General features: G+C 35.3%; 1 protein-coding gene and 1 non-coding gene across 4 annotated transcripts in view; both read left to right on the forward strand.

Annotated features, from left to right (window-relative positions):
* The window catches only part of B3GALT1 (beta-1,3-galactosyltransferase 1), a 490600-nt gene that overhangs the window by 372236 nt on the left and 102914 nt on the right, over positions 1–15450 (forward strand). The window lies entirely within an intron of this gene.
* On the forward strand, positions 133–205 carry TRNAP-GGG (transfer RNA proline (anticodon GGG)). The gene has a single exon. It is a non-coding gene; the product is annotated as a tRNA-Pro (tRNA).

Genomic DNA, 15450 nt, shown 5'->3' on the forward strand with positions numbered 1-15450 from the left:
CTGCTTATATTTGGTAATATGTAGCATAATATTTGAAAAATATGTTCCCTGGCTCAAATCTCCTTGTGCAAAAATAGGGTAACAAACACATTTCTTCTACATATATTTCACAGATGTACATAGATACAAGGGGGAGGGTGTAGCTCAGTAGTAGAGTTTGGGCTTGGGATGTGCAAGGTCCTGGGTTCAATCCCCAGTACCTCCATTTAAAAAAATAGATAGAGATAGAGCTATATCAGTAAAGAATGAAAAAAGGGTTGAAGAAACGACGAGAAAGAAATAATGGATGATGGTTGAGCCTCCATTCTGTTCCTAGTGCTTTAGCCATATTATCTCATTTAATCTTACAATTATCCTATGAAGTATTTACAACTATACCTTTTATAAAGGTAATAAGCAAATGGAGGAATAAGTGCCACTGGTCACCTAGCAAGTGTTAGAGTCATCCATGAATCCAGATGATGATGGTGATGATAAAGACCAAGGAGGAGAAGAAACATTTATTGAACCAGACCCTGAACTAAGCATTTCATGTACTTTATTTCATTTACAGCAGCTCTCTGAAGTAGGTAATATTATTACATCCATTTCACTGATGAAAAACCAAAGGGTACACTGGTAAAATAATCTGTCCAATCACAGAACTAGTGGGTGGAAGCTCCAGGATTTGAACCATAGCGGACTAACTTCAGATCCCACACTAGCAACTCTGAAGCCACGTGCTTTTCACTATATAACCATGTCTCGAGACATATGAAATGGAAAATCAACACCAAAAATATATTTTAGTGCCATATTAAAAAAAATTCTGTATCATTCAAGATATGACTAGCATGCCAGTATAGCCCAGGTATAGAAAGGGTTATGTGAAAAGATAATCCAGCATGCCAGGGAAGAGTTCATCAACGTGTCGTCTTCTGTACTACATACAAGACTCCTTCAGAATGCACTGGGGGTTCAAAGTAGTATTGACAGGAGAAGGAGAGAACAGTCTAAAATCCAGTTAACTCTACTGTTCATGCAGAATTAGCAGATTGTTGTTGAACTGGATTAATAAATTCAAAGAATTGCATGAACTCAATTAAGATAAATTTCAGGTGTTAGGATGACAAACAGAACAAAACCAAATAACTCATTCTAACAAATCCCTTTTACAGGGTTAAAACAGTTAATGATATCTGCTCTTCCCATTGATATAAGTATCCTTATAAGCAGTGCAAATAAAAATATCTATTATTCCAGTCATTATTTCCCCCTTTAACTCTTTAGATCTCCTTGTCTTTCCTAAAGGCAATTTTGAATAGGTGGGAAAGTATGGACTTACAGGAACTGGCATTAATTCAGTATTTACTGTGCACCAGGTATTGTGCTAAGTACTTTATTTGCCTTCTTTAATGTGAGGTAGGTGCTATGTAATCTCTGTTAAATGGATGAGGAAACAGTGGCTTAATAGATCAGTTAATTTCTCTGTGTCACATAACTAAAAGGAGCTTGGCTTTAAATTCAAGTCTTCCTGATCACAGAGCCTGAGCTCTTCATCAGTATTCACTGAATTCATAGCTAGTCAAGTGATTATATTCAAAAGGTGTGGATTAGTAGGTCATCATCAGTGTGAAAGGCTGTGTACTGTCCAGTCCTGAGTCTTACAGTTTACAAGGAATACAGGCCACTTGGGGAGTGATCAGAAAGGAGCAACTTGAAGGGTAAAGGGCTCGTAACCACTTCAGTTGAAGAGGGATCTTGGCCTGGAGAAGGGAAGCCTTAATATGGTCCTGTCTTCAGAGATTTGAAGAGCTGCCCTGAAAGAAGTGAAATGAGTCTCTGTTCAGAGGGGGCCTTGAAGAGACTGTATCCAGGGTTCGTTGACATTCTGTGATTCTATGATATGTTCCTCAAGAGTCCAAAGAGTATGTCTTAGTCAGTTCAGGCAGCTATAGCAAGATGCCAAGGACTAAGTGGCTTAAAGAACACATGTTTATCATGGTTCTGGAGGCTGGAAGGTCCAAGCTCAAAGTGCTGGCAGATCTGGTGTCTGATGAGGACACTCTTCTTGGTTTGCTGTTGGCCATCTTCTCCTTATATCCTCACATGGTGGAGAACAGAGAGGACTAGCTCTCTTTTTCCTCTTATAAGGACCCACCATGGAAATTTCACCCTCATGACTTAATCACCTTCCAAAGGCCCCATGTCTGAATGCCATCTCATTAGAGTTTCAACATACGACTTTTCTGGGGGACACAAACATCATTCCATAGCAGAGTAGAGCGAACTGGAGCTGCGTGTCAGCTTAGCTTGAAGAATTCTCTGCCAGAGCAATCCAGGGGTAGGAGTTGTGCTTCAGACTTAATCCATCATTGCAAATACTAGCATGGGTCAGAAGAACACTTGGCAAGAGTTTTGGAAAGGAAATTTAAATATAAAGTGATTGATTAAACTAGACACCTTTCCCAGATTGGAAAGTCCATGAATTGACCAATAAAGGCTTCATGATTATAAACTCCCAAAGCTTTATGCTAAGACTTCTGAGCCTGAGATTCCCATGTTTCCTCTGCTCATCTCAAGAAGCCTTCACTAGAGGGAGACTAGAGAGAACTTATAATGACAGTAGCATCAGCTGTCAGCACTTGCACTTGAATTCTAAAATGACACAGTCAGGGTTGTAAGAAAATCTATGTAATTATTCACAATAGTCAAGGGGTGAAAGCTCCCTAAATGCCCATTGACAGATGGATAAACAAAACATGGTGCATATACTATGGAATATTATTCAGCTGTTAAAAAGAATGGACTCGACATATGCTACAACATGGATGACCTTTGAGGACATTATGCTAAATTAAATAAGCAAGTCACAAAAAGACAAGTACTGCATGACTGCATTCATATCTTTCATCTAATGTAGCCAAACTTTTGGAAGCAAAAAATAGAATGGTGGCTGCCAGAGTTTGAGGGGAGGAGGAATGGAAAAGTTGTTATTCAGTAGGTATAGAGTTTCAGTTTTGCAAGATGAAAAGTTCTAGAGATCTGTTACACAACAATATGAATATACGTAACACTGCCAAACTGTTCACCCAGAAATGGTTAAGGTGGTAAATTTTATGTTACGTGTTTTTTACCACAATACAAAATAAAAGAAATTCCATATTCCATCAGGAACTAATAGGATAACTCATAAGAAATTTTTTAAGTTTACGTTTTAAATAAATATTTTATTTTATTTTGGGCGGGAGTAATTAGGTTTATTTATTTATTTACTTAATGGAGGTACTGGGGATTGAACCCAGGACCTCATGCATGCTAAGCATGTGCTCTACCACTGACCTATACCCTCCACAGTAAGAAAATGTTTCAAAAAGAACAAAATTCCATTCATTTTAGGGAATGTAAATAATATAAAAAATTAGAGAGGCAGATGGACCTAGAGATCATCATTCTAAGTAAGCCAGAAAGAGGAAGAAAAATACCATATATCACTCATATGTGGAATCTTAAAACAAACAAACAAAAAACACCATGAACTCAACTACAAAACAGAAACAGACTCTCAGTAAACTATCATATGGTTTCCAGAGAAAGGGGATGGGAAGGGATAAATTTGGGAGTTTGAGATTTACAAATGTTAGCCACTATATATGAAAATAGATTTTTTTAAAGTTTCTTTTGTACAGCACAGGGAGTTATGTTCAATATCTTATAATAACCTTTAATGGAAAAGTATGAAAATGAATATATGTATGTATATGCATGACTGGGACATTGACACATTGTAATTGACTGTACTTCAATTTAAAAAAATTAGAGAGGCAACATTCCTAATTGATAGGCAATCTTTCTTGGTTAGATGCAACTATATATGGATGTGGGTTAATGAGTGAAAAATTCAAACCAGTTGATCAGATCAAATTCATTGTTTAGATGTAGTAAAATCAGACTTCATGAGGAACACAATGAGAATGATAGGACCCCCTCAGCAGATATCCTGAAGCTGGGGTCAGTTTCACCTATAGCTTTTTTTCAAGTGATAATTTCCTTAAAAAGAAGTTACTACAGTGGTGTTCCTTTTATATTCTTTCTTCTTTCAATCTCAAATAACCCTTAATGTATCTTCTGTGTGAGACACACATTCATGGATATGCAAACGAAAAATAGTTACGAATCCCTCTCCAGGCAGGCAGGGTTACAATTCAAACCTTTGTAAAGAGAGATTTCAAATAACACCTCAAGATTTCTCAGCCTTTCAGAATAGCTAAAAGTTTCAGAGAAAAGTAGAACTCGCCCTTCTGATTGCCTTGTTGTTTGTGTACTTTCCACTGCAGGACCAACTCTTGTCTATGTTTGAAACCAAGAAACAATTATCTTTGAACTCCATGTATCCTTGACATCTTCCATTTTCTGACATTCACTGTCTTTCCAGGTTTCCCTCGATAGCTCTTGGATTGAAATGTTTAACTATTAAGACAGTATTATAAGCAGTCATTCCTGTATGGTTAGACGTGAAATAGTCTGTCTCCCTAAGCTCAACCAACCCTATCTTTCAGTTTCTTGATGGTTAATTCCGATTCAGATTCCCAGACTCTATTCCCCCTGCCCTTCTTACTCAAGGTTGGATTTTTTTTTTTTCTTTCAGCTGCCTAAGCTGTAACAATTGGGGGCGTATGATAAAGGATAAACTAGCTGTGATTCTAAACTGTCCCCTAGCAAATGGGAAGATTTTTAAATTAACTTATTGTTCCTAACTTTTTTGTAAATAACTGTAATTTCTAAATGTATAACTCAGCTATAGCTCTGGTGTAACTTACAGGACAGCTTGGTGTTGTGATGAAAAATTTAAATAATTCCCTAAGATAAAAGATCAGAGAGCTATCCATAAGATCTGTAGTAGCTTCCTTAGTCCAGAGAGGGAACGCATGGGGAAGATGGTGGAGAGGGAATCAGGAAATACTTGTCCACAGTGCCAGTGCTAAGGATTCTCCGTGAAAGCTGCTGTCAGAGCATTCTGGTCCAGACAGTTTTATTTCCCATATTTAGAAAAGTATGGGGAAGTGATTTGTGTTCCCTTAAATCACATACTTTCCAGGTATTTACCACTTTTCTCCCATCTTTCAGGTTCCAGCCTAACTTATTTTCTCCATTGTGTTTTTCTCCACTTAGCATATGATATATTTGTGTGTTGATGATCAGCCTCCACATCACTAGACTGTAAGTGCCCTGTCATTCCAAAGATTAGCCCATAGGAGGAGTTCAGTGAATATTTGTGGCATGAAGGAATAAATGCATAAAGGGTGAAACAGCCTTTTTTTAGTATAGTCCACATTGCATTAAAAGCAATTCTGTTGGGGAAACTTATAGATGCAATGTGTTGGGACTAAGATTAGGGTAAATGGAACACATTTAGTAGCTTCTCTGGAGGGTCCACTTTTTGCAACAGTAAAGATGGGTGATAGGTACAATCTCCCTAACTTCACGCTAGCAAGTGAAGCATGTATTTTAATGTATAAATATAAAATTTCCAGAGTTCTTTGACCTATTTTTCCCAGCAATATTAGTACATACTGCTCTGGAACACCAGTAAAAACACCTTAGAGTGAGATGTCTTTGGCCTCTAGCATTCTTAACTTGTGTCAGTGAAAACAAGCAGTAAACAATCTGTGATAAGAATAGAAAAGAGTTTTATTTGAGCCAAACCGAGGACTATAGCCCAGCAGACAGGTTCCTAGATTATTCTGAGAAACGGCTCCAGAGACACATGGTTTTCAGCACAGTTGTATATCTTGTCAGAACAAAGAACACTAAACAAGTCAGGGATACATTTCTTCGAGGTTTCAAAAAACAAAAACAACAGGCCAACATATACCCAGTGAGTCAGTTTGGCCTTGGCACCTGGGAAGGGGGTCTTATCAAAGGAGGACAGCACCGGCGTCCCGGGAAGGGAAGCATATAATCTTTATTCTTAACGTGGACATTCTTTACTTCTGGTCAATGTGCCCTTTTCTTTAGTAATTAAAGCAGATATACAGTGGGTGTTTGATAGGCCACAAACAGGCTGTCTTAGTTAGCATAAAATTCAAGTTAACTCGTGTGTAAACCAGAATGACTTCCTCATACCTTAGTATGTGAAATTTTCTTTCACCACTTGGGTACAAAATAATACTGAATAAAACTCTTGTAGACTTTCTTTTAATCAAAGTCAACTGTGGCAAGTAAAACAATATTATTATGGCTTGATAATGAATAACTTTATTAATTTTTTAGATATTTTGCAAATGCATTACAATAATAGCCCATATAGTAATAAGGGTACAGAGTAGAAATACCTTGCCTGCCTCTGAATGATAACAAGGAACAGATAAGATCATCTTTCTGCAAATACTCTGAAAAGTAAGATATTAGCAATACAAATAATCAAATATTTAAATGATAAAAAATTTTCTAGGAATGTTCATACCCATTTGATTATTTGTGGATTTTGCCCAATATCATACATAAACTCTGTTCCGAGTGAAAACCTGCCTTCACACCCCGCTATATACAAGAAATTATACCTTATTCCTTTGGCAGGCACTGTGGCTTCCATTCTCACTTTAGCTGGTAAATACTCTGGTCTTCCTTCCAGTTTCTGGGAGGAGCTCCCTTCTTCTCTGGCTCTGAGAGCCACTGATTCAGGCACAAGCACATGAGCCAGGCCGGGGCAAAGAGAATGGAGAACAAGATTTGGAAAACGAGCTTCCTTGCTCTTGTGATGAGGTTGCTTCTGGTATTGCCCTTCTTGATTTCTCCAGTCACGGAAGGGACTTCTGTAGCCTTTGAAATGATTAGCAGCCGGTTTATGTCTATACGGGTGATGTGACACCCCAGAAACTAGAGTGGAGAGGCAAAAGAAAGTGGGTGTTTGTTGGGTCACTAAACCAAGTTTCTCTCGTGCATCAGTGTATCTGCTTCATTGTTAGTATCAGTGTAAATTAAATGTTTGGGTTACTTATCACCAAGCACATCCTAATACATGGAATTTCTTTCTTCAACAAACATATGCTAAGAATCTACTAAATGTTAAGCTTTGTGATCCAAAGACAATTTAGGTCTCTTTCATGCCCTAAAGAAGTTACAATCTGATAGGAGAAACAGAAAGTAAACACTAAGGTGGGGTGGTGTCCGGGTGAGAATGGCCATCACAGATGCGGGCAGTAAGGGCATGCTTGTTAAAAGAGGATTTTAAAAATAATAAAACTGACTAAAAGTTGGTTTTCTTTGTATTATCACCACACACTGTCAATTCTCAATAATGCCTGTACAGTGATAAAATACTCCTTTCTGCCAGGGTAGACCATTCCCACTGCCTCAGGCCACCAAACCTGGTGTGTCATTTTTAAATGACTGCCTCCTGCGAATCACACTAAATCATCATGGTAGCTTGCAGCTCATCCTTACAGAAATGAGCCTTCTTTTAAATAAAAAAATAAAAAGCTGCTCTTTGATCATATGGGAATCAAAATCTTGATTGCAGTAACGGAGCAGAGGTATCTTTGGCAACATGGACTTAATTCAGTGCTGTACAAAGGCAACTTAGGGACTTTTTGAAACTATATGAAGGTGCATAATGGGATAAGGACAATTATATGCCACAAAATATTATTGCTAAAGAATTAAGAGCTGATATATATTTCCAGTTTGTCTTTACTGAGTCAAGACATCTCTTTATAATATCTCTCAGTCAGGTGAGACTAAGAGAACAAACTCTGTAATGATTCTAGAATTTCCTACTAAGGTCATTGGACCCACTGATGCTGTTCTGTGCACCTCCCATTCTAGCTCTGATCTAGCCCTTGTCAGGAGGTCTCTTTATCATTGCTCTGTACTCTAACTTTCTGATGAACGATTGCTCTCAGATTGCTTTAGTGTAGTCTTTATCCTTTGTGGTATGAAAGACAGTGGCTTCGACTTTATGGCTTGGCTAGTTCCTATCTGATAAACGCAGATTGCAGTGTGTTGACTGCCAGTTATTTCTCTAGCAGAAATGGGTTTATTTGGGGTCAGCAAAGAAATTAAAATTTGGAGTCTGCAACCATGGCAAGCCATGTGTAAGTCCCTGAGCAGTAACGGGAGGAGAACTCTTGTAAAGAGAGGAAAAGAAAGCTGAGAGGGCTGTTGTAAACAAAGAGTCCACTGGAGGAATGCAAAGGCTGAAGCATGGTGGCTTTTCATTGGCTGAGTTGTGACCATCCCTCACTGGCTGAGCTCTTGCCAGGCAAGAAGAGGGAGTTTTTCATCTTACTGTCTTGGGCTTTGCTGTCACTATAGGGTGTGAGAGCTTCCCACTATGGCCTCCCAACTATTGAGGAAATAGTTTAAGGAAAGGTACAAGGATATAAAAATATATTGTATATTCATTAAAGAACAGAAAAGCAGCAAGCCTAAACTCTGAGTACATGGCAGTGTTTGTAAGGCAGAGAAATCTGTTCTAACATTTCAGAGCGATGACTTAACATAGCAGAAAGAAGTTGTATCTAGAACATTATGCTAATTACTTAGAACTTTATTTGGTAAATATTAAGGAACTATTTAAAAAGTGTAACCACAGAAATAATATAATTCTGTTTTTCAGTTTTATATTATGTAGTTTTTGGGTTTTTTAATTTTACTTTTTTTTCAACATTTTTTATTGAGTTATAGTCATTTTACAATGTTGTGTCAAATTCCATTGTAGAGCACAATTTTTCAATTATACATGAACATACATATATTCGTTGTTACATTTTTTTTTTCACTGTGAGCTACCACAAGATCTTGATTATATTTCCATGTGCTATACGGTATAATCTTGTTTATCTATTCTGCATATGCCTGTCAGTATCTACAAATTTTGAAATCCCAGTCTGTCCCTTCCCACCCTGCTGTAGTTTTTGAACATTCAAAAATATATTTGAAATATATATTACGAGTAATACTATGATTAATATCCATGAAACTATCACCCTTTTAAAGAATTAAAATCATTCTAATACCATTGCATACGTAACTTTGCTTCTCCTCTAACCAGCTTGTTATTTCCTGCTCAGTTATCAGATAATGAATTTTGTTTTATCATTTCTTTGCTATTTAAAAAGAAAATGATTTAGCATGTATATATCCCTAAACAATATATTGCTTAGTTTTGCTTGGTTTTAAACTTTATAAAATTATATGCTACATGTAGTTTTCACTACTTGCTTTTCCTGTGAATGTTATTTTTTAAATTCAAAAATATATCATTGTTGTCATGGCTATAATCAACTCATTTTCATCACTGTCTAAATACCAATGTGAATATGCCACATATATTTATCTATACTCCTACTAATGAACACTTACGATTTTTTGTTATTACCAGCAGTATCTTCTTTGCACATGAGCAACAGTTTCTCAGGTATAAGCCCAGGGAAAGGAATTGCTGAAATTTATGGTTATAAAGCTTCAGTTTTACAAAATCGTGCCAATATTTTTTTCCCAAGCAGTTAAAACAGTTTAAACACTGGTCAGCATCGAACCAGAGCAGCAGCAGCAGCAGTGTATAGAGTCAAACTTCTTGTCTTTCTGCCAAACAAAGAAGCAACAAAATGTATAACGTTTTAGTATTAATTTGTGTTTCCCTGATTACTAAGTAAATTAAGCATTTTTAATATATTTATGTGCAGTTATGTCTCTTCTAAGACAAGGCTGTTCTTATCTTTTTCCCACTTTTCAGTTGAAATGTTTTCATAATTTTAGGACTATTTCAATTTTCTATATTTTAGATTAGTTTTGGTAAGAATATGTTTCCAGTCCATTTTGTCTAAATTTTTAGATTATTGCCATAATTTCTCTGAATATCTTTTTATTATCTTTAAATTCTTCAATGTATCTGTAGTTATGTTCTCATTTATATTCCCAATATTTTAAATTTATGTCTTCTCTTTCTCTTCATCAGTCTGGCCACTAGCGTGTCTATTTTAATGGTTCTTCAAAGAAACAACTTTGACTTTGTTGAACATCTGTGTTAATCTGTTTCTTATTTTGTCTTTTAAACAAAACTGCTTTTCTAACCTTAATTTAATGGGCTTGCCACAAGCATGGGAGGTTGCAGTGTTTCATTGAGTTCCATTTCTATGTATCATTATCATTCCATTTAAATATTTTAATTTCCATCAAAATGTTTTGACTTATGAGTTATTCAGAAGTACAGAGATTTGTATTGATTCTTTGGTTAGTATCTTCTAATGTATTTGAACTGTGGGTAGGGGAAATGTTCTGTGTATACAGACTTTGGCTTTGAAGCTTACCTAATGGCTTCATATGTGACTTTTTAAAAATGTCTTATGTTTCTTGATAAGAAAGCAGTATCTCTAGTTATATGCAGAGTTCAATAAATCAGTCCTGTTCATTGTAGTGATCAAATGTTTTACATATTCATTATTTTTATCTGCCTGATTAATTAATAGTTTAAAGGACTGTATTGAAATTTTTCATCATAACGTGATTTCTCTTGTAGTTTTAACACACAGCACTAACTAGCACTAACTTGAACTGCAGTTCTAGTTTATTTTTTGTTGTTATTTTGGGGGGTACACACAAATTTACAACTATCATTATAAATAACCATCTAGTGAATTGACCCTTTTTATCATTATGTACTAATACTTCCTATTTCCAAAAGCTTTTTTACTTTAAGAATATTTTATATTCTCCAGCCTTCTCTTGGTTAGCATTAACATGGTATGCTTTTCCCAGCCTTTTATTTTCCATTTTTCTATTTTCTTATAGGCATGCCTCTTACACATAGGACATGATTGGTTTTGCTTTTATATTCAATCTAAGAATCTCTACTTTTAATTGGCAATTTAAGATCATTTAATTATTGTGATCACTAATACGCTTAGTCTTATTTTTATCATTTTACTTTACAATTTTCCTATGCCTCTTCCCCCATCCCCAGCCCACTTTTTGCCCCTTTGTGTTTTGGATTGACAGAGGGTATTTTTCTTACTCCATTGTTTTCCAGCTAATTGTTTGGAAGTTATCTTATATGTGTTATTTTAGTGCTTGCTCTAGAATGTTTACATGCATACTTAATGAAGTCTAATGTTAATCAGCATACTAATCCTATTCTAAAACTATACAAGGATCTTAGAATACAATTAGAATTTCTTGTTTACCCTATGGTCTGTCTTTTGTTTTTCCCTACATTAGAGATGACTATGGTTATTTATATAGACAGTATTTATTTAGATTTCTTTGCTTATTAAGCAGTTGCTTCTCACCATTCTTCTTACATTTCAGACTGTCTTTTTGAGACAATTTTCCTTCATATAAGAAATATATACCTTCAATATTCTTTTAGTGACTGCCTATTATTAGAAACCCTATTTTGTTGGTTGTTTTGTTTTTTAATGAAAATTCCTGTTTTATCCTCATTCATAAAAGGTAGTTTTGATGTTTATGTTGAAAATTATTTTCCCTCAGCACTTTGAAGATTTTATTTTATTGGCTTATGAGTTCCACTATTATTGCTGAGAATCTTTTTTTTTAATTGAAGTATTCTCAGTGTTCTATTAGTTTCAGGTATACAGCACAGTGATTCAGTATTTTTACAGATCTTACCACACTAGAAGTTATTACAAGATAATAGTTATAATTCCCTGTGCTATTTATTGTATCCTTGTTCCTTGTCTATTTTACACATAGTAGTTTGTATCTCTTAATCCCCTACCGGAGCCTGCCCCTCTGCACTTCCCTCTCCCCACTGGTAACCAGGAGCTTGTTTTCTATCTGTGAGTTGTATCTGTTTTCCTATATACATTTATTTACTTTATTTGTTTTAGATTTCATGTATGATATCATATAGTATTTGTCTTTCTTTGACTTATTTCACTAAGCATGATATTCTGTCTAGATCCAACCACATTGCTGCAAATGGCAGAATTTTATTCTTTTTTATGGCTAATAGTCCATTTTGTGTGCGTGTGTGTGTGTATACACACACACACACACATATATATCTTTTTTATTCATTCCTCTGTTTATGGACACTTGGGTTACTACCATATCTTGGCTATTGTAAATAGTGCTTTTATGAACACTGCTATGAACATGCATCTTTTCAATGTGGCATTTCCATTTTTTTCCAGATATATACCCAGGAGTAGACTTGCTGGATCATATGGTAGTTCTATTTTCAGTTTTTTGAGGAACCTGCATACTATTTTCCATAGTGGCTGCACCAATTTACATTCCCATCAACAGTGTACAAGGATTCCTTTTTCTCCACATCCTTGCCAACATTTGTTATTTGTAGATTTCTTGATAGCCATTCTGACAGGTGTGAGGTGATATCTCATTGTTGTTTTGATTTGCTTCTCTAATGATTAGTGATGTGGAGCATCTTTTTACATTCCTGTTAGCCATTTGTGTGTCTTCTTTGGAAATATATCTATTCAGGTATTCTGCCCATTTTTGATTGAGTTGTTTTGTTTTTGATATTTAGTTGAATGAGCTACTTATATTTTTTTAATATTAACCCCTTGTCAGTCCTGTCATTTGCAAATATTTTCTCCCATTCCGTACATTATCTTTCTGTTTTCTCATTGGTTTCCTTTGCTGTGCAAAAGCTTTTGGGTTTAATTAGTTCCCATTTGTTTGTTTATTTTATTTTATTTTTTGCCTTCAGAGACAGATCCAAAAAAATATTGCTACAATTTATGTCAAAGAGTGTTCTGCCTCTTTTCCCTTCTAGGAGTTTTATGGCGTCAGGTCTTGTATTAAACTCCAAATGGATTAAAGACCTTATTTTTGTATATGGTATGAAGGAATATCTAATCTCATTGCTTTGCATGCAACAGTCTAGTTTTCCTAGTACCACTTTTTGAAGAGACTCCATTGTATATTCTTGCCTCCTTTGTCAAAGATTATTTGACTGTAAGTGTGTGGATTTATTTCTGGCCTCTCTGTTTCAATCTGTGGATCTATATGTCTACTTTTATGTCAGTACCATGCTCTTTTGATTACTGTAGCTTCATAGTATAGTCTGAAGTCTGGGAAGGTCATACCTTCAGCTTTGTTCTTTTTTTCTCAAGACTGTTTGGCAGTTCAGGGTTGTTTGTGGTTCCATATTAATTTTAGGATTATTTGTTGTAGTTCTGTGGAAAATGTCATGGCTATTTTGATAGGGATTGGATTATATCTGTACATTGCTTTGGGTAGTTTGGCCATTTTAACAATATTAATTCTTCCAGTCCAAGAGCACAGAATATCTTTCCATTTCTTTGTATCAAGTTTAATTTCCTTCATCAGTGTTTCATAGTTTTCAAAGTATAGGTCTTTCACTTCCTTGGTTAAGTTTATTTCTAGATATTTTATTCTTTTTGATATTAGTTGCAAATGAGATTTTTCTTTTTACTTTCTCTGACTGATGGTTCTTTATTGGTGTATAAAAAAACAACATATTTCTGCATATTAATCTTATAACGTGCAAATTTACTGAATTCATTTATTAGTTCTGGTAGTTTTTTGGTGGAGATTTTAGGGTTTTCTATACAAACTATCATGTCATATGCAAAGAGTGACAGCTTTACTTCTTCCATTCCAGTTTGGATGCCTTTTATTTCTTTTTCATGTTTGAATGCTTTGGCTAGGGCTTCCAATATTACATTAAATAGAAATGACAAGAGTGGGCATCCTTGCCTTGTTCCTGATTTTAGTGGAAAGGCTTTCAGCTTTTCACCACTGAGTATGATGCTGGCTGTGAATTTGTCATTAATGTCCTTTATTATGTTGAGATGTGTTCCCTCTATACCATCTTTGAGAGTTTTTATCATACATGGGTATTGAATTTTGTCAGATGCTTTTTCTGCATCTCTTGAGATGATCATGTGATTTTTATCATTCTTTTTGTTAATACAGTGTATCACATTGATTGATTTGCAAATATTGAACCATCCTCTCACCACTGGAATAAACCCAAATTGATTGTGGTGTATGATCTTATATATTATTGGATTCAGTTTGCTAATATTTTGTTGAGAATTTTTGTATCTGTATTCATCAGATATATTGGCCTATAAGTTTTTTTGTAATGTCTTTGTCTAGTTTTGGTATCAGGGTGACAATGACCTAATGGGATGAATTTGGGAGTGTTCTAGTCCTCTTCAGTTTCAGGAATAGTTTGAGAAGGCTAGGTATTAGTTCTTTATATGCTTTGTAGAATTCCCTTGTGAAGCCATCTGGTCCTGGACTTTTGTTTCCTGGGAGCTTTATATTACAATTTGAGTTTCACTACTATTGATCAGTCTGTTCAAATTATCTGTTTCTTCTTGATTCAGTCTTGGCAAGCTTTATGTTTCTAGAAGTTTGTCCATTTCTTCTAGGTTCTCCAATTTATTGGCATATAACTATAACATTCTCTTATGATTTTTTTGTATCTCTGTGGTATCAGTTGTTATTTCTCCTCTTTCATTTCTTATTTTGTTTATTTGGATCTTCTCTCTTCTTCTTGGTGAGCCTGGCTAACGGTTTATCAATTTGTGTATCTTTTCAAAAAACCAGTTACTGGTTTCATTGATCTTTTCTATTGTTTTTTGATCCTTTTTTTAATTTTCTTTCTGATCCTTATTATTTCCTTCCTTCTGCTGACTTTGAGCTTTGTTTTTTCTTCTTTTCCTAATTCCTTTAGTTGGTAGATTAGGTTCCTTCTTTCTTGAGGAAGGCCTGTCACTGTAAACTTCCCTCTTAGAACTGCTTTTGCTGCATCTCATTGATTTTCAGTATTGTGCTTTCATTTTCATTACTCTCAAGGTATTTTCTGATTTCTTCTTTGTTTTCATTGACCCATTGGTTTTTTAGTAGCATGTTGTTGAGGCGCCACATGTTTGTTATTTTCCAGTTTTTCATTCTGCAATTGATTTCTACTTTTATACTGTCGAGGTCAGAAAAAAAAATGCTTGATGTAATTTCTATTCTCTTATGTTTGTTGCAACTTGTTTTGTGACCTAGCACGTGATCCATCCTGGGGAACATTCCATGTACACTTGAAAAGAATGTGTATGCTGCTGTTTTGGGATATAATGTCCTGTAGCTGTCTGTTAAGTTCAGCTGTTCTGTTGCATCATTTAAGTCCATTGTTGCCTTACTGATTTTCTGTCTGGATGATCTGTCTTTTGATGTAAGTGGAGTGCTAAAATCCCCTACTATTACTGTATTATTGTCAATTTCTCCCTTTATATCTGGTGCAAATAGTGCTGTCAAATGTTCATCCTTTGTAGCTGGTCTATGTTCTCCCTTTGGCTATGTTGAAGACCATCTCTTTATCTTTAATTTTCTGCAGTTTCATTGGACTTGTCTAGGTATGGATTTCTAAAAATTTATTCTGTTGGCATATGGTGTGCTTTCATTATATGTGGAATCATATTTTTCATCAGTTCTGAAAAATTTTCAACCAGATATTGA

Source organism: Camelus bactrianus, chromosome 5, assembly GCF_048773025.1.
Source record: "Camelus bactrianus isolate YW-2024 breed Bactrian camel chromosome 5, ASM4877302v1, whole genome shotgun sequence".
NCBI lineage: Eukaryota > Metazoa > Chordata > Mammalia > Artiodactyla > Camelidae > Camelus > Camelus bactrianus.